The sequence below is a fragment of the Callionymus lyra genome, chromosome 19, assembly GCF_982586985.1.
Source record: "Callionymus lyra chromosome 19, fCalLyr1.hap1.1, whole genome shotgun sequence".
Taxonomy (NCBI): Eukaryota; Metazoa; Chordata; class Actinopteri; order Syngnathiformes; family Callionymidae; genus Callionymus; species Callionymus lyra.
The window spans coordinates 1,371,738-1,390,172 of NC_141836.1; the positions used below are offsets into that span (position 1 = coordinate 1,371,738).

Sequence of the window (18,435 nt, forward strand, 5' to 3'; positions counted from 1 at the left end):
TGTGGTCTGTAAATACTACAATACCAGAGTCAAGTAAGGTAAGGTAAGGTAAAACTTTATTGATCCCTCAGGAGGTCTCCTTCGGGAAATTGTTTACTGGAAAGTACTGGACAATGCTACACATATATACTTGTTACTAAACTATCATAACACCAGAGTCAAGTACTGGACAATACTACACATGTATACTTGTTACTACACTATCATAACACCAGAGTCAAGTACTGGACAATACTATACATATATACTTGTTGCTACACTATCACAACAACAGAGTCAAGTACTGGACAATACTACACATATATACTTGTTACTACACTATCACAACACCAGAGTCAAGTACTGGACAATAATACACATGTATACTTGTTACTACACTATCACAACACCAGAGTCAAGTACTGGACAATACTACACATATATACTTGTTACTACACTATCACAACACCAGAGTCAAGTACTGGACAATACTACACATATATATACTTGTTACTACACTATCACAACACCAGAGTCAAGTACTGGACAATACTACACATATATACTCGTTACTACACTATCACAACACCAGAGTCAAGTACTGGACAATACTACACATATATACTTGTTACTACACTATCACAACACCAGAGTCAAGTACTGGACAATACTGCACATATATACTTGTTACTACACTATCACAACACCAGAGTCAAGTACTTGACAATACTACACATATATACTTGTTACTACACTATCACAACACCAGAGTCAAGTACTGGACAATACTACACATATATACTTGTTACTAAAATATGACCGTATATGACTATATATCGTATGTACTGTAAACTAGTAACACGATGATTTCAGTGTTTTTAAAACTGTGATAACAACACTGACGATGAGTAAGGAGTACGTTGAGTACTTCCTTGAGATCAGTAGCGAGTGCAGAACATTCTGACGTCTCACCAGCGCCGTCATCTCACGAGCGACAGCGACTGACAGCAGCTGCTCCTGTTGTCGCTTCAACACAAACACGAGGCCTGATTAAACCTCAGCCTCGTCACAGCCCCATTAATCACCTAATGATGGGTTACCACGGCGACCACTGGGCTGCCGGCGCTAAGACACATTAGCGTGAACACAAAGCCCGGGAGAGGACGAGCGCGCATGTGCGTGCACCGACATGTTCCTGAGCCAGAGTGTTCTAACCGGGAGCGTGTCGCCGAGGTGTCCAGGGACATGAAAACATGGACGAGTAGCATTTGATATCACGGCTCTAATCCTGGAGGCCAGGATCCGTGTACGAGCTAAGCACCTCTTCTGGTCTCTAATCAGTAACATAAGCCTCTTCCAGTGAAACCAACAACACTCTCCTCCTGCACCGGAGCGACCGAGACGCCGGCCGGCCTCGTTTGAAGTCGGCGGCTCTGAGCCTCCATGAGTATCTTTACAATCTCGGTGCCATTAGTTTACATCTGGACACACTTTAAAGCCTCGTTCCAAATTCTGTTTCAACTTTAATTGCTACCTTCGCACACGCTTGGATGTCTGTGATGAACAGTGTTTTAAAACCCTCGTCTCGCACCGACGTACGACTTATCCACGCTTTCATAAATCAACATCAAGATAAACAACCGGTGTGAAAGATGATCTACGAGCTCCTTTGAATTCTGAAACCAAACCATGTCCTGAGGCAACACAACAACTGCACAGCCAAGGATGGAAAAGAGTCATTTTCCTGCTAATAATGGCTTTTATTTCTATCGACTCCTCAATAAATGATACACAGAAATTATTCAATGGAAAATATTGATACTTGAACATAGAAATATTTTTTCCACTGATATCATATCTTTAATAAACAGCATTGTATTGATTTGTTTTATTTTAATTTATCATTAACGTGGAAATATTCAAGGAACTTGTTTATTTTTGAGTTGTAATTAAACCTCCGGCCACTAGATGGCAGAAGTTGTTACGTCCTTTCATAGATAAATGAGGAATTAAATACTGCGAGAAGTATTGCAATACATACATTTCCCTTTGTATTGTAATGTGTGTCATATTGTCTTATCACACACTTTTATTCGAGGGAGAAACACAAACCTAATGATGATGAGATTATTTTATTCGACATGTCAGCGGATTACAAATAACACCGAAGCGAAGCCACCGCTGTTAGAAATATCCACTGAATGATCAGCATTATATCCATTTTAAATAGCTGTACTTTCCCAGCGCACTTGAGCAAGGCACGTCTCACCTTTGGTGCCATAAAAAGAGCAGTTTGAAGCGGGAGGATGAAAGAAAAGAGTGAGTCACGGTGAAGTCGTGGCAGTAAAGAGTCAGAACGTATCGACGAGAGAATGAGACGCAGAGAAAGCCTGACAGACTTCTACACCCACCGCCCAGGAAACAAAAAGCCGTGGAGCTGCTGGATGAATAACGCTGCGAGAGGGAAGGTGAGGCTCGGAGCTATTACACATCAATCACTGGGCCGAGACCCTTTGAAAGATACCAGCTGTCTTAATGGAAAAGAGAGGGAGGGGGCGGAGGAGGGACCGGCACAGCCCGATCCAACATTTACATTAGTGCAGTATAGGAACCAGCAAATACACTTGTTTCCATGAGACCTCTGGCCCGACACACACACACACAGTGTGTACCTGATTAACACGTCGCACAACACAGCAGGTCAGAGATTCTTGAAACCATAGACTGAGAAACACTTCTTTGAATCTCAGTCTTAGTAAAAGAGCACAATTGCTCTTAAATATAAACCCTTAAGTGGAGGAGAGGACGTTACAAACTGACCCTCAGGTCAACAAGAAGATGGTGTGTGGTCTAGAATCTGTTGTGATGCTGCAGTTTAATTTTAATTAATTTATCCAAGAACATTGTCACAACAGAGTCAACATAATGAAGACGATTTGTTTTGGAAAATAATTAATAGTTTTTGCAGGATTTGAACAAATGAAAAAATAGGTTAATAGATGTATTAATTGTTAAAAACAGTATTTTCATGTCGATATTAACATTGACAGTATTGTACATACAAATACTGTGATAGGCAAGTGTATATATGCGTATCAAAATGTTCTTGCACGCGGATCCACGAGGGGATTGAAGAATAGGACGGCATATTCACAGACTTATAAAGTATCAGAATGTGATTGAAGCGGATTTAGCGTCGGCTTTTCCACGAGATTGAATGAAACGCCGGCATGAATAACGATGAGCCGAGCAGGACGAGAAGACACTCGCGGGTTATTAACAACAACACGTCGGAATAAAGCGCCGAGGATCCCGGTGGCGAGCAGATCTCGCCGCAGCAGATTTCTTCAGCTCAATCCATTACTCAGTGTGATCTAATCTGAGCTGCCATCCCAGCCCCGGAGAAACAACAGCCCAATGAAAGGCCCAGCTGGAGGCGAGGGCTCGGCCACTTCACGGCAGATCCTCTGTGGTCTCTCTCGCTCCGCTTTGTCTTACCTGCCGCAATAATCCAGCCTTTCTTCTGCCGGGGTTTGAGGTCACGTGGTCGCGGCACAACACTTGTCTGCTCCACTTGCTTCTCCATTCACTGATGAGTAACCACATTTTCTCCCTACGCTGGCTCAGACTATTTTTGGCAGACTCGCAGGATTAGTTTAGTAGGTGAAGACAAAGAGAGAGATGGAGGTTTTCAAACCGCAGCATTTAAACCTCGTCTGGCAGCGGCTGAGACGCACCTGATCTTTCTTCAGTGACTTGTACAAGACCTTCTCACTGACTTGAGATGATGTGAACTCGTTTGTTTTGGTCTTAATCTTAATCATAAAAACATCATAAAACATCCATCATGAACAATATCATGCATTCACTACTTCAAAAAACATCTCCTGGTGACAGACTAATGTCTACGTTCACTTCTTCTCATTGTTAAACAGCAACATGAACGTTTTCAACTCCAGACATTTGCTACTTTCCATCAGACACGAGGATCAGACTTGTGCAGGACTAAGCCTCAGCTCCTCAAAGACGACTAAATCCTCCATGTTTGTGGACGGCCCTGAGGGGGCGCAGCAGAGCGGCGTCTATCATGGACGTGGTATGTAAGCAGGACGTGGAGCGACTCCTCCAAACACTCTCCTCGCAGCTGAAGGCCACACCAGCTTCACGAGCTTCATGTTCTTGACACGCCACCCGGGGGAAATGCCAAGGTTGTGCTCTGTCACTTTTTCTGCTTTTCCTTGAATAGTAAGTCGGCGTGAAGACGTGTAATCATGAGCGAGTCTTTGATAAAAGCCAGACATGTGACTCCAGCCCTGGATCTGTTGAATCGTGGCTTTCTCGCCTCGAATGTTGTGTTTTCAAAGCTTCAACACACAACAGTATTAGTTATTGATCGTTCGGCTGATAAATCAAGTAAAACAACAGTTAACGCTCGGTTTAACAGGAATTTAATCAAAGTATTTTTTATCAACAACAGTGAAAATGACTCTAAAGTAAGCATGTGTCAAATCTTTAAACCTCCGTACATGGAGTATGTTTATGTTAAACTAGTAGGATTGTTGTGCTCACACACACACACACACACACACTTGATAAGACCAACCAAGGACATGTCATCCAGAGAGTCGAGCTCTACAGATTGATTACTGGACCAAACATGGACGTTCACAACATCTTGAAACTGTGTGTCGTTGGAAAAACACAATAAAAATGTCTCCTCTCGATTATTTGTCGTGACTAATTTTGGGTCGATCAACTCTAGAAACAAACAGTGGTTTGTCAAAAGGAACAAAGGAGAACCTCGAGGACGACGAGTCATAATGGAAAACATGTGCCTTCACAGAGTCTCATGCGGGACACAGACGTCTTCTCTCCAGTCCTGGTGTCAATTAAAGAGCAATTATGTGTGTGTTTATTGGACTTGAATATTTGAACGCTCCATCATGCAACACAGTCGAGCTGATGCTGATAAACTCTCACTGGAGGATGTGAACGAGTGGACGAGGGAGGAGAAGATGTATTCATTCGTCCTGCAGCTCCTCATCACTGACGGGCCAGACGGCTACAAACAAAGCTGCTCAAGTCGATACTCAACAGCAATTTCCTCTGAGATTATTGAGCAAAGTGTTGGCAATTCTGCACCATCCTTAAGCAGATGGCCAGGAGGGGGACGTATGGGGGGGGGGACCCCTCCATTCAACTTCATAACGAGGCCAGCCAAAAAGAAAACACCTCCACTCCTGGATAGTGCCGGTCGGATGCTATTACCTCTAATTAGCTTTTTCTTGTCCGGCTCCAGCGAGCGCCACCAGAAGAGCCGTCGCGGTGATGATGATGTTCATGAAGTAAAGGCTTCACCTCGACGGCGTCATTAACCCTTGAAGACACGCGTCAATAACACACAACAGCATCTTTAACGAGTCTCGGCAGAAAACAAGATGATTGAGGTTTTTATTCGGTTCTGATTCTCAACTTCCTTTCTTTCAGCACATGTTTCTACACGTGTGTCGACGTGAGGAGGATCGACTTACAACATGTAACTCATCGCTTTAATAGCTTTAAAACATATTAAATGTTCAATAACACCTCAGTGTGAGTCTGAAGCTTCATATTAAAGTCATTTGATTGAGATGGTTTTGATAATAAGAGGCTCACGCGTCACAGGGTCTCACTTCCTTTGGCAGTATTTCCACTAAAGTCAGCTCAGTGAACGACTTAATAAAGTACTAATAATGTACCAAGTTGAACATAAAAGTGAATTTCATTAAAACCAGATTACCACTCGTTTCTAAGATGATTTCTATTCTTCATTCTCTCACTTTATTCTGAGGAATGAAAAAAGAAAAATTGCCTTTTGCTTGACAAAGAAGGTTTTTTTTAACGACACAGTAAGAGCGTGTGTGTGCGTTCATGTGGTGTCATCCGTGGAATATTGTGTGACACTGCAGATGGTGACGGGGATGGAATATTTATCGAACAACCAGATGACACGGTAACACCCGGCAGATGGAGGAGCTTCAGCGCGACAACGAGACTAACCTTTACAACGTAACAATGATCATCATCGACACATAATGGAGTCAATAAAGCTCCAGAATCACAACAAAACTGCAGGATCTGAGGGCGGCTCGGAAAACATGCAGCGCCTGCGACTGGGCCTCTCGCAGTCAGACATTTTAGTGGCCACACACACACACACACACTCACTCACACACACACACACACACTCACAGGTTAGTTAAGGCACACCTCCCAGAGTATGAAAGGAGACACTATGACACACTCTGGTAAAAGCTAACTAGCTTCCGTCTGAAGGTAAAGTGTGCAGCCGTGAATAAGCCGCAGATATTCCTGGAATGTTAATGTTAGTGTTTGAGCGCGGCCGCCTCACCTCGCTGCTCTCGCTGCTCTCGCTGGGCTTTTAAGGACAATAAAATTACTGACACACTTGGTTGTGAGAAACAATACTTTGGGAAGGTCTCCCTTGATAGAGGAGAAGCCACTCGAGCGCGACATGTGCCGCGGGAGAGCTCCAGTAACCCTTCAGGCACAGCGAGCGAGACACAACTGTTAACTAATCCTGCGCTCCCATTGTGTGCGAGCGCACCATATGCTGCCCTCATGTATAGAAAATCAGCCTCGTGTGCGTCTGCCATTACCGAGTGGAAACCCAGGCAGGTTTGTGGAGCTGCAGTCTTGTTAAAGCAGCATTTGCAGGCGTATAAAAAAACCCACTGAGAGCGTATTCACGGGGAACATTCATCTTTATGTATACAGAAAATGTGTAGGCCATTGACACACGTATACAAACAACAGAGCCGCTGCTGAGCAACTGGATTTGCAGTGTCGAACTAGATGCTCAGCAAATAAACAGCGCGGGTGTAATGTGCCTTGACCTTCTATCTTTCTCGCAGCAGCACCTTCCATATATTGCTGCCTCCGCTCATATATCAGCGCCGCAAACGGCGCCCTTCACCCCGCTCCCCGGTGTCCACTCCTTAAAGGGCTGAGGGGACATTATTGTCAGATGTACTCAATGACAGCACACTCACTTCCTCACGCCGCACAAAGGCGCTGAGAGATGAGACGTCAGGGGGGGAATTACTGTTTTCTATGACAAATCCTTCTCTTATTAGCAACACATTGAATCTGTGTTGATCCCGTCGTTGAACAAGAGGGTCAAACACGCCCTGTAAACCTTCTCCGTCTCAGCAGGAGATGTCATCTCCATAAAATCACACTCCTGGCTTATTTATGATGCCAGTTGTTTGCTGGAGGAAAAAAAAAAAGCTGAATTCCTGCTTGTGTCAGCGAAATAGAACAGATCCGCCTGCTGAGAAACTCCCGTCTTGTGGCTGCCCACAAATCCTACAACACAAGAAAACACCGACACCCAGTTTTCCACAACAGTTCTCTAGCTATAAGAACTCAACTTTGTTCAGAGAAATAAACAACTCAACTTTAAACTCTCAGAGGTTTAATTTAACTATTTTATAAAATACATATAAAGGTGCAAATAAAATCATTTTAGTTTCTCTACCATTACTCTGTGAGTCACTGTAGTATTACTACATAGTAGTCAGAAGGAATACTTCAAAGCTGTAATAATCCAGTGCACCTTATAGTCCAATAACTACGGTACATTAGTGTATCTTAGTGAAATTAACCTTCAAATGCTATCATGCTAACCACGTGTTAAGAGCTTGTACATATGGCAGAATCTAGTGCTAAAGGCTATCAAGAATGTAATCTATCAATTTTCTATACGACAACACATGTCAGTCCAGAGGCTCTCACGGGCTTTGACAATAGTTAACTAATAAAATAAACCTGTTACGCTGATAATGACACGATAAGAGTGGATACCTGGAGCGAACATTTCATTTAAGCAAACCAGCAGCTGAAACTGCTGCATTTCTGTTCCTTAAAAGCCTCTCAATGTCATTTGCAAATGTCTTCGGTCAGCTCCGAACACTTGACCTGATCAAATTAAGAGACAAGAATCTGCGATCGGCAGCAGCCGAGCCAATCTCTTCCAAATTCATTTTGCATCGAGGGCCGGATTGATCAGTGCACTCATCGGCGCAGATGAGGCTCCGGGAACAGTCGGCAGTAATCTAATAGCTGGGGAGGGAAGTGCTTGAAGGACTGTGTTGTGTTTATTCACATGCAGCTGAGAGCAGAGGTGTCGCTGCTACACTCGTCTGATTACAAGCCACGGGGTCTCGCGGCTCATGGGAACACCAGTAAGAACCGTGTTCTTCAAAGCTCCTCGAAAGGTGAAAGTCATTTCCGGATTTCAATCAGTAAACAGGATGAATACATTGGAGGACGAATGATTAAACAATGGAAACATCTCCACGTGAGAACTTTGTTAAAACAATGAGGTCGTGGAAACAGTGACGTACATGTTAGCGATCGACTCGAGGACTTTTACAATCCTGAGGATACAGATCTATTCTGTGACTTCATCGAGGGAACATTTCCTCAACAAATGTGAGATGATAAAAAAGATCCATCCTATAAATAACAGTGTGTTTGCTGTTAGTCGACATCTTAGGGCTGTTAAAATTCATGTGATTAACCATTTTAATCACAATCTAATCTTTGTTGTCTGCTGCTTGAATTTTTATTTGATTTCCTTTTAAATTCTTGTGAAAATGACAAGTCATTTATATAATACTTGTTTTTTTCTGGTCTTCACTTACAGCACTTTATATAGACCTGATGTTTTATGTTTCTAATTATTTACACAAAAGAATGTTCAGTAGTTCAAGTCTCTAATACAATAGAACTACATTAAATGGAAACAGATGGAGGAGTTTCACGATATTCTGAATTAATCCATGGAATTCTGTTAAAAACAATAAATGATTATAAATCAATGAATGACTTTTTACATTTTAATATCATATTTCTAATAAAGTTAAAGGATTATCTGGTTGTTTGGTCTTCTGTAGCCACACATTTATTCTGAGATGAGCTGCTTGTAGAGTTAAACTTCAACATTTGAACATCTGAAGAACCCGTCGCTGGTTCTGTGAAGACGGTTCAAGCCTCACAGTTGTCGAGCGTCTACAGTTGTGCGACTGCGGCGAAGAAGCATCAAGGATTCATGAGCGCGTCCTGAGTGCATCTCTCCGTCAACATCACCGACCACTGGAACAACCTTTGGCCGTCTTCAAATGGTGGTTGAAGTGTCGGCTCTAAATAGAAAGTCAATTCTTCAGCGTCTGTGACCATTTCTTCGGCAGCTCGTCATTAAATATTTATCTCCGTGGAGTGACAGCCCGTGAGGTGATAACCATTTCAAATACCCCAAAACCCCTTTTTATACGGTCCCAGGCAACCTTGTTCCACCTTTACCACAACAAAGAGACATTTTAAAAGGGATTACCTACAAGTGTTCCTTTAATCAGGAAACTGTGGGAGCTCAAATCCCCCAACGACCATCCCGGAGGAATACCTTTCCTGTGAAGCGTTATCAGGCGCAGGATCAGCGTCAGCGAGGACGACTGAGTGGGAGTGTTTCAGGATGAAAGGACGTGTCTGACTGTGATGTTCTCACCAACACTCTCGCAACAAAGACCTCCATTTTGAAGTGGCGTTATGACTGTTAAGGTCTGGTGCTAGCTCTCTTTGTTAGCTTTGTTATGCTAGCAGGACGCGGCGGCGTGGTGGGTTCGCTACAGTGACCGTGGTTGTGCTGCAGGAGCAGACAGGAGCTGGGGGAGGGGGTGACACCGAGGAGACAGATGTCCAGTCTTGCCCTGACTCAGACACTAAACCTCCACAAACACTGAGCAATGTGAGCAGCCTCAGATTGATCTTTATCAGGCCGACAAAGACTCGCCGACAACACTGAGCGGCTCTGTTGTTTATGAAACATGAGAGGAGGAAATCTACGCGCCTGCTGAACATTACAAGCTGTCATGTGCGAGCTAACAACCAGCATCCTGATTTGGAGAGCGGCGTAATTACAGCAGGCAAACATAGCACGGTGAGGTCTGAATAAATGCATGAACGTCAGGACGTCTCTGGAGGGAAAGATGACTGACAGAGCCTGCACGCTCCAATAAACCAAATCAAACCATCACTTTTATTAAACGTACCTGATTGTATGGACGGCTGTCACCGCTAATCACTCATCCTCCAATTAAACATTATTTTGCTTTACATTACATCAATCCCTGGCATCAACACATTCAAAATGGCATCATCTCTCCCAGCAAAGAAAACATTCCTCTTCCATTTAAAATCCTCTCACTCGACTCAACCAATTAGATCCCGTGGAATAAACCCTCAAATCAAGAACAGTGGCTCTAGCATTAGAAACAGAAGTGAATCCTGCGGCGGATCGTAGCTCATTATCGCGAGGAACACGAGTGATGATGAACCTGCTGGACGGAGTCGAAGTCATTACGACCAGACAGACTGACTCACGGCGCTTGAAGAGGCTCGTGCTAACACAGCCTAGCTGCTAATGAGTGTTTTAATAGTCAGATAGTCTGGATATTGATCTCAAACATGATGTGATTTAATTGAAGGTAAACAGTGTGATACTATTGTTAGCAACGTGCTAGCTATTCCTTTTCATTGAGTGTTTATTTTCTGACCCACATTAACAAACGATTGTTGACAGTTTCAAGCCAACAAATGAATCTCATGAATATGGATGAGACGTGGAGAACAGCCATCCTTTGACGACATTAAAAAATAATATTATTTTGAATTGAATTGATAAATAAATGTCAAGTTTATTTTCCATTGGTCACCAAACGTAAATATATGCCAGATTGTTGGGCAGATTGAGCATTATAACAATGCTCAAAAACAAACGTGAGTCACTGTGAGACGGCAGTGGTTGTAGAAATTTAAATTCCAAAACTCCCACAAAGATGTTGATCCTGTTGTGAGAGTAGTTTTGTTGCCGCTCTGACAAGATACTCTCAGACGAGAGCCAATAATGCAGCACGAGTGAGAACCACAGTCGTTCCACAGTTAAAAGGCGTCTTGTGTGTGTCAGTGAGCGAAGCATCAGCGTTTTCGTTTCTCTTCGGTGGGGGAGTCACTGCTGTGTCTTCTCATTTGTGTTACCGGGACAACAAATGAAAAGCAGCGGCGCCCGCACGACTAATCAAATGAGTAAGTGACAACAAGTCAATATTTTCTCATTGTGTGGACAAGAAATATATGTGCACAGACTCACGGCATTACACGGATAATGTGTCAATAATACACGTCTCAGGATAAAGAAGCAACATTTACAAGAGCAGGAAGTGAACGTCATGTGAAGAACACAAAACATTGATCTGTTGAAGGATCATCACGACTCACAAGCTCAGACTTAAAAAGACGCAATTAATGTTTCATGTCGACAACACAAATAAGAGCAAAAGTTCTACTAGTCTGCTCAGGCAGAGATTGTTACATTTATCAGCAAATATTTCCGTTCACCGCCCGGGAAGTAATGATTACGGAATGGAACCGCTGCATTATTCATCCGCTGATGTATAATTCAGGGTTAACAGCAGATTCTATGCATAAATAAAGCTGTGATTCATTTAAACGCATTTAATGTTTACTCGCTGAAATGAAATGTAAATGTGCTCAAAATGCTGCTTTTCGCTGATGAATTTGTGTCAAAGTGAGCTTCACAGTTTTCTGTCAGACGATCCGATGAGACACAGAGAGAGGGAGATGATCTGAACGTGGGAATAATAGGAAGAGAATGAAGTAGCTGCAGATGAAAACATGAAGTCAGAGCCACGACAGAGGAAGAGACACGAGAAAGATGAAGGATGACGACGACGAGTGATTGGATGGAATAGTAATAAGAAGGAGAAGGTGGAGGAGAGATGAATAGGTTCCGGTAGTGGAGAAGAAATGAGCGTAAAAGAGAAGGAGGAAGTAAAGGAGGGCTTAAAGGCTGATAAATCATAACTGGATTACAAGAGAGTGAGAGCTGGTGTCAGAGGAAGGTCTCTATGGAGACCATCCTCGCCATGACCACGCCGGGAATTAACAAGTCCAGATGTCCCACTCGTAACATGTGTGAAAGTGTCTTCTGAAGAAGAGGAGGAGGAGGAGGAAGATAGGAGCTGTTTTCAATTACCCCAATTCCTCTCCTCACTGTCGGCTCCTGAGGTTTATGTTAATTAAAAGATATCGGCTGTTCCTCGTTGCGCACAACAAATTAGACACAATTCCTCTCTTAAGCATCCGAGCACCACTACAGTTCAACGTTCTCCTTCTCAGCGGTCGACCACCGGAGAACCTGCTCGCATCACAGCTCACCACCGTGTTGACCTCGTCCTCCACTGTCGTCCGCACCTCGTTACTTATTCATGCTTTAACTCGTTTAAAACCATGATGTCAATAGACAATTAAAAATAGACTTTTACCAGAACAGAAGAAGCTAAGCTAAGCTAGCTTGCTAAAAGACAAAGCACATTATTTCTAGTTTATAAAGTAAATGCAGCTTCGTTTCCAATATCTAACAAAGCTCATCAGCAATGATTCTACACAACAAATCTTTAATGACATAAACATGATAAACAGTTGTTACTTCCATCAGTCGCTCTTAAATGACACCTTGTGCTGAAGGACAACAGGTCGGGAAGTGACCGCCGTCTCTAATCCATTTTCTAAATGAACTCTGTCCAAAGAGGTCCCACCGAGATTCATCATCACAAATCAAAACCTGGAGCGAGCCGGTGCTGGGCGGGGGGTGGGAATGGTACCAACGATGCTATCGAAGGCTCGACTTCTCATCGATTTTACGCCCGACGTTACAACAAGTCCAGTCGCTGCCTTGCTCAAGAGCGGGAGACACGAACACAGAGGGTTTTTAATGCGGCCAAACATCAAATCAGCTTTTATTCATGTCATCTAAAGACAACTGTGAGAGCAATTTGTAATTGCAGGGAGGCTCAGTTATCCAGGCGGCTGCCCAAGTGGAAAAACATCCAGACCCCAGCAGATTTAATGGTCAGACGGAGGCAGCTCTGCCAGCACTGCATCAATTACAAGCCGCTTTTCTCCGATTCTTCATGAATTACATCATCTGGTGAGACAACCATTGTGTGCTTCTCCTCCTGACGGGGCCAGAGAAAGTCAGCGAGGTGCGACCCCGGCAAGTGCCATCGAGCAAGAAGATTAAATAACATTTTTCACCGCTCTGTCAAACATTCTCCGAGACGCTCGACTTAAAAAGGCATCAACCTTCTTCTCCGTGGTCAGAAGCACTTTAATCCAGATATCAACTCTTATAAACACACGCCGAGGATGTTTACCCTGTGTGTGTGTGTGTGTGTGTGTGTGTGTGTGTGTGTGTGTGTGTGTGTGTGTGACTCATGACTTTAGTTTACATTCATCAGATCACACAAGCAGATTCCACCAACACGTATGAAATAACATCAACTCATCCTGTGCTTCATATTCACGGCGCAGTGAACGACACCTTCAGCTCGTGTGTGTGTGTGTGTGTGTGTGTGTGTGTGTGTGTGTGTGTGTACGAGTCCATTAAGCAGCCGACCACTTCCTCTGTCATTCAATCCTCACGCAGTGAAACTAAGTGAAGGCCTTAACCTCTGGTGGGGGAGGAAGAGGCCGTTTCAGAATGTGATGAGAAAGGAAAAGGCTTATGCAAGTTTTCCCAGATGACTGTGTCGGAGTGAAAACCACCCATGAACCCGTGAAGACTCACAGAACCATAGACACAGGAACAAGTTTCTCAAGGTGACAAGTCAAGAAGTAATTAACCGTTTACGATAACTGTCCTCGACGTCTTCACCACACATCACCTTCAAGATCAATTGAAAATCCTCCACGATATTGAAACATCAAGATATAAAAAATAAAGACCAAGAGTCATGATACACAAGTATTTACTGCTACACACAGATGCTTCCATCTGTTCAGTCAAACATTATTACTCTTAACACACTCAAGTGTCATTACATCTGATGTTGTGATTACATTATACATCTCGATGGAACCGTTAGTGCGCTTGAATCGCTGCATTGTTTACATGGCAACAGTCTTGAAAAAGGAAATGGCAGAGAACCATAAACATGACATTTATACTGACATTTGCCGAGATCTCCAGAAGCAACATCGCGATCATCCAGAGCTGATTCAACTTCCCACTCAGATCCGACACCTACTCAACATAGATCTCTGCCTGTCAAACACTCTCGGCAATGTATTGTCACCTCCTGTCGCCGTGACGACCGAGGCGGACAATGATATGCATGGTTGGAGACAGTTGTCGTTTAAGAATAGTGTGAACTCGTCCAGTGAAGTGGTAACAAGATGATACGACCGACTGATCACTGGAGTCGTGTTTGGACCAACATTCAAGCCAGAAGTTTGTGGATCAGATGAGAGTCATCTCTGGTCAGACACCAAGTTGTTGCAGGTAAAAGTCTGAAATCATTACAAAAAGGCCATAATAAAGTATTGCCTTGTTCAGAAAAGTACTTTAATAAAGGTTCCTGGACAATATGTAAAGAAGTTATCCATCATTCCTGGTGGAGTTCAAACTACACAAAGCCTTCATGTGTTCATGACAAACGCCGCGAGTACAACAATCCTACAGTAAGTAGCCACTAGCATGAGTCACGATGACAAACTGTCGTCTGCAAACCTTTTCAATTACCGTCATCTCAGCGAGAAAACAAAACAGTGTAATTAAACCCACGAGCATTCAGTCATGACGTCAACGCAGCAGAAGCTTTGTTGGTTCACATCAATCGTGCGAACGTTGATAAAAACTGTTGGAACGATTGTGTGTTTTTATAAGACGACAAAGATTCGTTTGAAAGTCGACTAAGTCAATAATGTTATTTTACACGTTTCGGATCCTGATACTGTCAAGCCCTTTTCTAAACGGTTTAATCCGATGATGGAAAAGCAAACTTGAAGTCATGCAAGAACAATTTGACCCTCGGTTGTTGTGGAAATAAATAAATATTCAACTGAAGGTTCAAGCACCTTCTGTATCGATCACACAGTGATCATCATCAAAGAGCTGAGGTTTGTCCTTTATCAAGCGTCTATTATCATACATTAGCTCGCGCTCAGGCGTCGACCCACTCGCCCGGATTAATCACATCTGAATCATGACGCTGGAGGTCACTTCTCTTCACAGAAGGAAGCATGCGAGAGATTAGCTCCTCACAATTAACAACACAACATCGAGGTCTGATAATAGCTCAATGGTGAGGGGGTGAGGGGGCAGTGGTGGGCTTCAGGAAGGGCTTGTTGTTGTAGGCTCGAGATTGGAGATTGATTTTACACCCCTCCCCCCAAATCTCTTGGATTAAAATCCTGTTTAAAGACTGAATTTGTGGATTCTGTGCTAACATGAGGGGATGTGTAGTGATGGTAAGACCCTCCTCGTCACCAACACACAAGTGGAAAACATTAGATAAGCTGCCTCTCAGTCTAATAATTGTAGCTTTCAAATCCTTAACAACCCCCTCCTCCTAAACACACACACACACACACACACACACACACACCAGCCAGCAACTAGCACTTCTTGCTCTTTTCAGCAACAGGCAGAGACCCCCCCCCTCACACACTCACACACACACACACGGTGAGAGCTGCATGTGCTCGGGCCAGAGTTCACAGCCTATGGGGGGCTGAAGGGGGGAGTCAAGTTAATTTGGTGGTCCTTCAACATTTAAACTGGTGTTGCTGGTCTGCTCTGCTGCACCGATCAATCAATACTAAAGAGCTTTATTGTTATCATTCCATTATTTTAACAACACACTCGAGCCATTTGAGTTCAATGGTTAGTTTGACACAAACAAAGGGCTTTAATTACATTTGTCTTTGTTCAAATCTGTGTCTTCATTTCACATCAAAACATTAGTGTTGATTAAACGAGTTGTGTTGTCAGCACTTTTTATTTCCAAGAATGTCTTTGATATTCGATCGTTCTGTTGTCGTCCAGCATCTGCCGTCAATAAAACACTTGTAAAAAAGTATTACTTTCCAACGAATGAATTGTGTGCTTTTACTTTGAACTCCTTCCATAACTTCCAAGTGTTAAGTGTTACATGTATTAGCGTGTGTAACTAGTTGTAGTGACACAAGTGTAGCTAGTCACTGAGCAGAGAGTTTGTCTCATTGTTTCTGCTGCAGTGTTGAAAGTGCTCCAGGGATCATCTGATCTCAGCCAACAATAGAAGTAGTTATGACTTGTTGAAGGTGCTGCACGATCACAGTTGGCAAGTTTGACAACAACAACTTGACGCTGCTGAACCCACGACAAAACTTCCAGATCCTCTTGTTCAGACCCGCTCAGAGAGAAACCAGTGCGTGTTTGTAGCAACTCACCCGCCAGTCTGATGATTCTTGGGGGTCCCAAACGCCGCTGCAAACAACTTTTAAACCCCGAGATCCTCCCAACTCAAACGGCGGCGCCAACTGGAGCGAGTCCAGAATCAGCAACTCTTCTTTCTCATCCCCACGATCCAGTGAAAAGTGCTCCACACGGCCGAGTCCAGCTCCAACAAAAGATCCCAAACCGACGAGAGGAACAGAGCCGGGGGAGGTGTGGAAGTCGAACGGAGGTGGGGGTTCGGATCCGCAGCCCGTCGGTCCGAGCGAGCAGAACCAGTCCAGAATGAAAGAGTCCACATGAAAACTAAACACGATGTATCGAGGGAAGGAAACCAGCCAGTTTGCCGTTTACAGGCTCTGCTTCCTTTTTCCACACACTCGCTCCCCCCTCTTGTCTCTCTCTTTCCTACTCACACTCCCTCCTCCTCCTCCTCCTCCTCCTCCTTCTCTTCAGCTGTTCAACAGACGCATGGCTGACCTAGTCTTTCTTTATCCAGACACTAGTGAGGAGCATTAGCAACACACCAGGAACTAAAACACGGACTGGATTCAAATCAAAGTGAGAAAACATCACAGAAGATGTTTGTGGGAAATGAAGAACGAGTCGTTGGTGTCGAGTCGCAAACGCTTTCTTTTCATAGACATTATCAGAGCAAAACCACCAAATAGGAACTTATTTCAGTGTTTTTGTGCAACTTCAAACAAGTCATCAAAAAGAGTTAAACTATTTAAATGGTGCACATTAAGGGATGTGTTTATACAAGAGTCTTATTTTATTCTTATTCCAACGCGGCTCCTACTGTGAATCTGTGAAACACATCATATGGTTAAGGAATAAAGATAATCGCATCTAATGTTAACATTTGTATAGCTGTGATTATAAAGTAAGATGGGAAACATTTCTAAATAAATTATAATTAATATTACTAAAATTGTGTAGAAACTAAAATCAGTGTGAGACCCTGATGTAGACCCGACGTCATTGTCTCTCCTGAGGCCACATTTAAACCAATCCATGGACAGAATCGTTAAAAACACACAGAGTTTAATCTACAACCGTGTGTGTGTGTGTGTGCATGCGTGTGTGTGTGTGTGCATGTGAGCCCGTCTTGACCACGTCCACCCAGTGATGGACTGTGACTGCCTCACGACAGCCTCCCGTGACCCCTTTTAGAGACTTAGCAGATGATTGATCGGATTTTTTTAATGGTATTTTTTAAATGATGTTGAGTGAAACTGCATCAATCCAACATAAAAGCCAACTCTAAATAAAAGCCTTGGACATGTTGCTACCATTATGTTACAACCACTTCGGTTCATCCACAGTGAATAAATACAATAATCACATTCCAAGATCTTGCAGATGTGTGTGAGACAACACACACACACACACACACACACACACACACACACACACACACACACACACACACACACACACACACACACACACACACACACACACACACACACACACACACACACACACACACACACACACACACACACACACACACACACACACACACACACACACACACACACACACACACACACACACATTCACTCTTTCTTTTGATACTAAACTTGTCCAGCCACTGGTAAATGAGGTTTTAAACCTTCTTTAGTTTAAGACTAAAGAAATTTTCTGTTATCATGGGCAACACTTAAGATGAATGATGTACTCACTACTACATGTTTTATGCTACAATAATACCACAAATTTAATTATTCATTTTGCAATTGTTCTTTATCTTCATTTTGTCGTTGAGTTCGACGAGAATCACAGACGTGAGGAAAAAGCTGTGGTTAGATTCTATTGAGGTTTTCATCAGTTGTAGATTTAGAATAATTTACAGAGATATATTTTAGTTACGTGTCCGAGAACAGCTGAACGATGCTAATAGGAGTCTAAGATGACAATGAAGGACTTAAAAAAAGAGAGTTAATTGAACGCTGCTCGCTATAATGACTTCATTTGCATTTTGGGATTATGAATTAATTAGTGGCTCCGCCCATCGAGATGCGGCGAGATCATGTGACCAGTGTTAATATTTAGACGCTCGACTATCGTAAACCTTCATTAAAACATGAATC

At 43.2% G+C, this 18,435-nt stretch overlaps 1 protein-coding gene across 5 annotated transcripts in view; it reads right to left on the minus strand.

Annotated features, from left to right (window-relative positions):
* Positions 1-18,435, minus strand: part of rerea (arginine-glutamic acid dipeptide (RE) repeats a) — a 132,147-nt gene that overhangs the window by 81,042 nt on the left and 32,670 nt on the right. For 3 of the 5 annotated variants that reach the window (XM_087781069.1, XM_087781068.1, XM_087781065.1), the window contains exon 1: positions 16,333-16,765. The exons of the other annotated variants lie outside the window; for them this stretch is intronic. The gene's annotated coding sequence lies outside the window, so the exon portion shown is untranslated. Of the gene's footprint in view, positions 1-16,332; positions 16,766-18,435 lie in introns of those variants that run through there. 5 annotated transcript variants of the gene reach the window in all.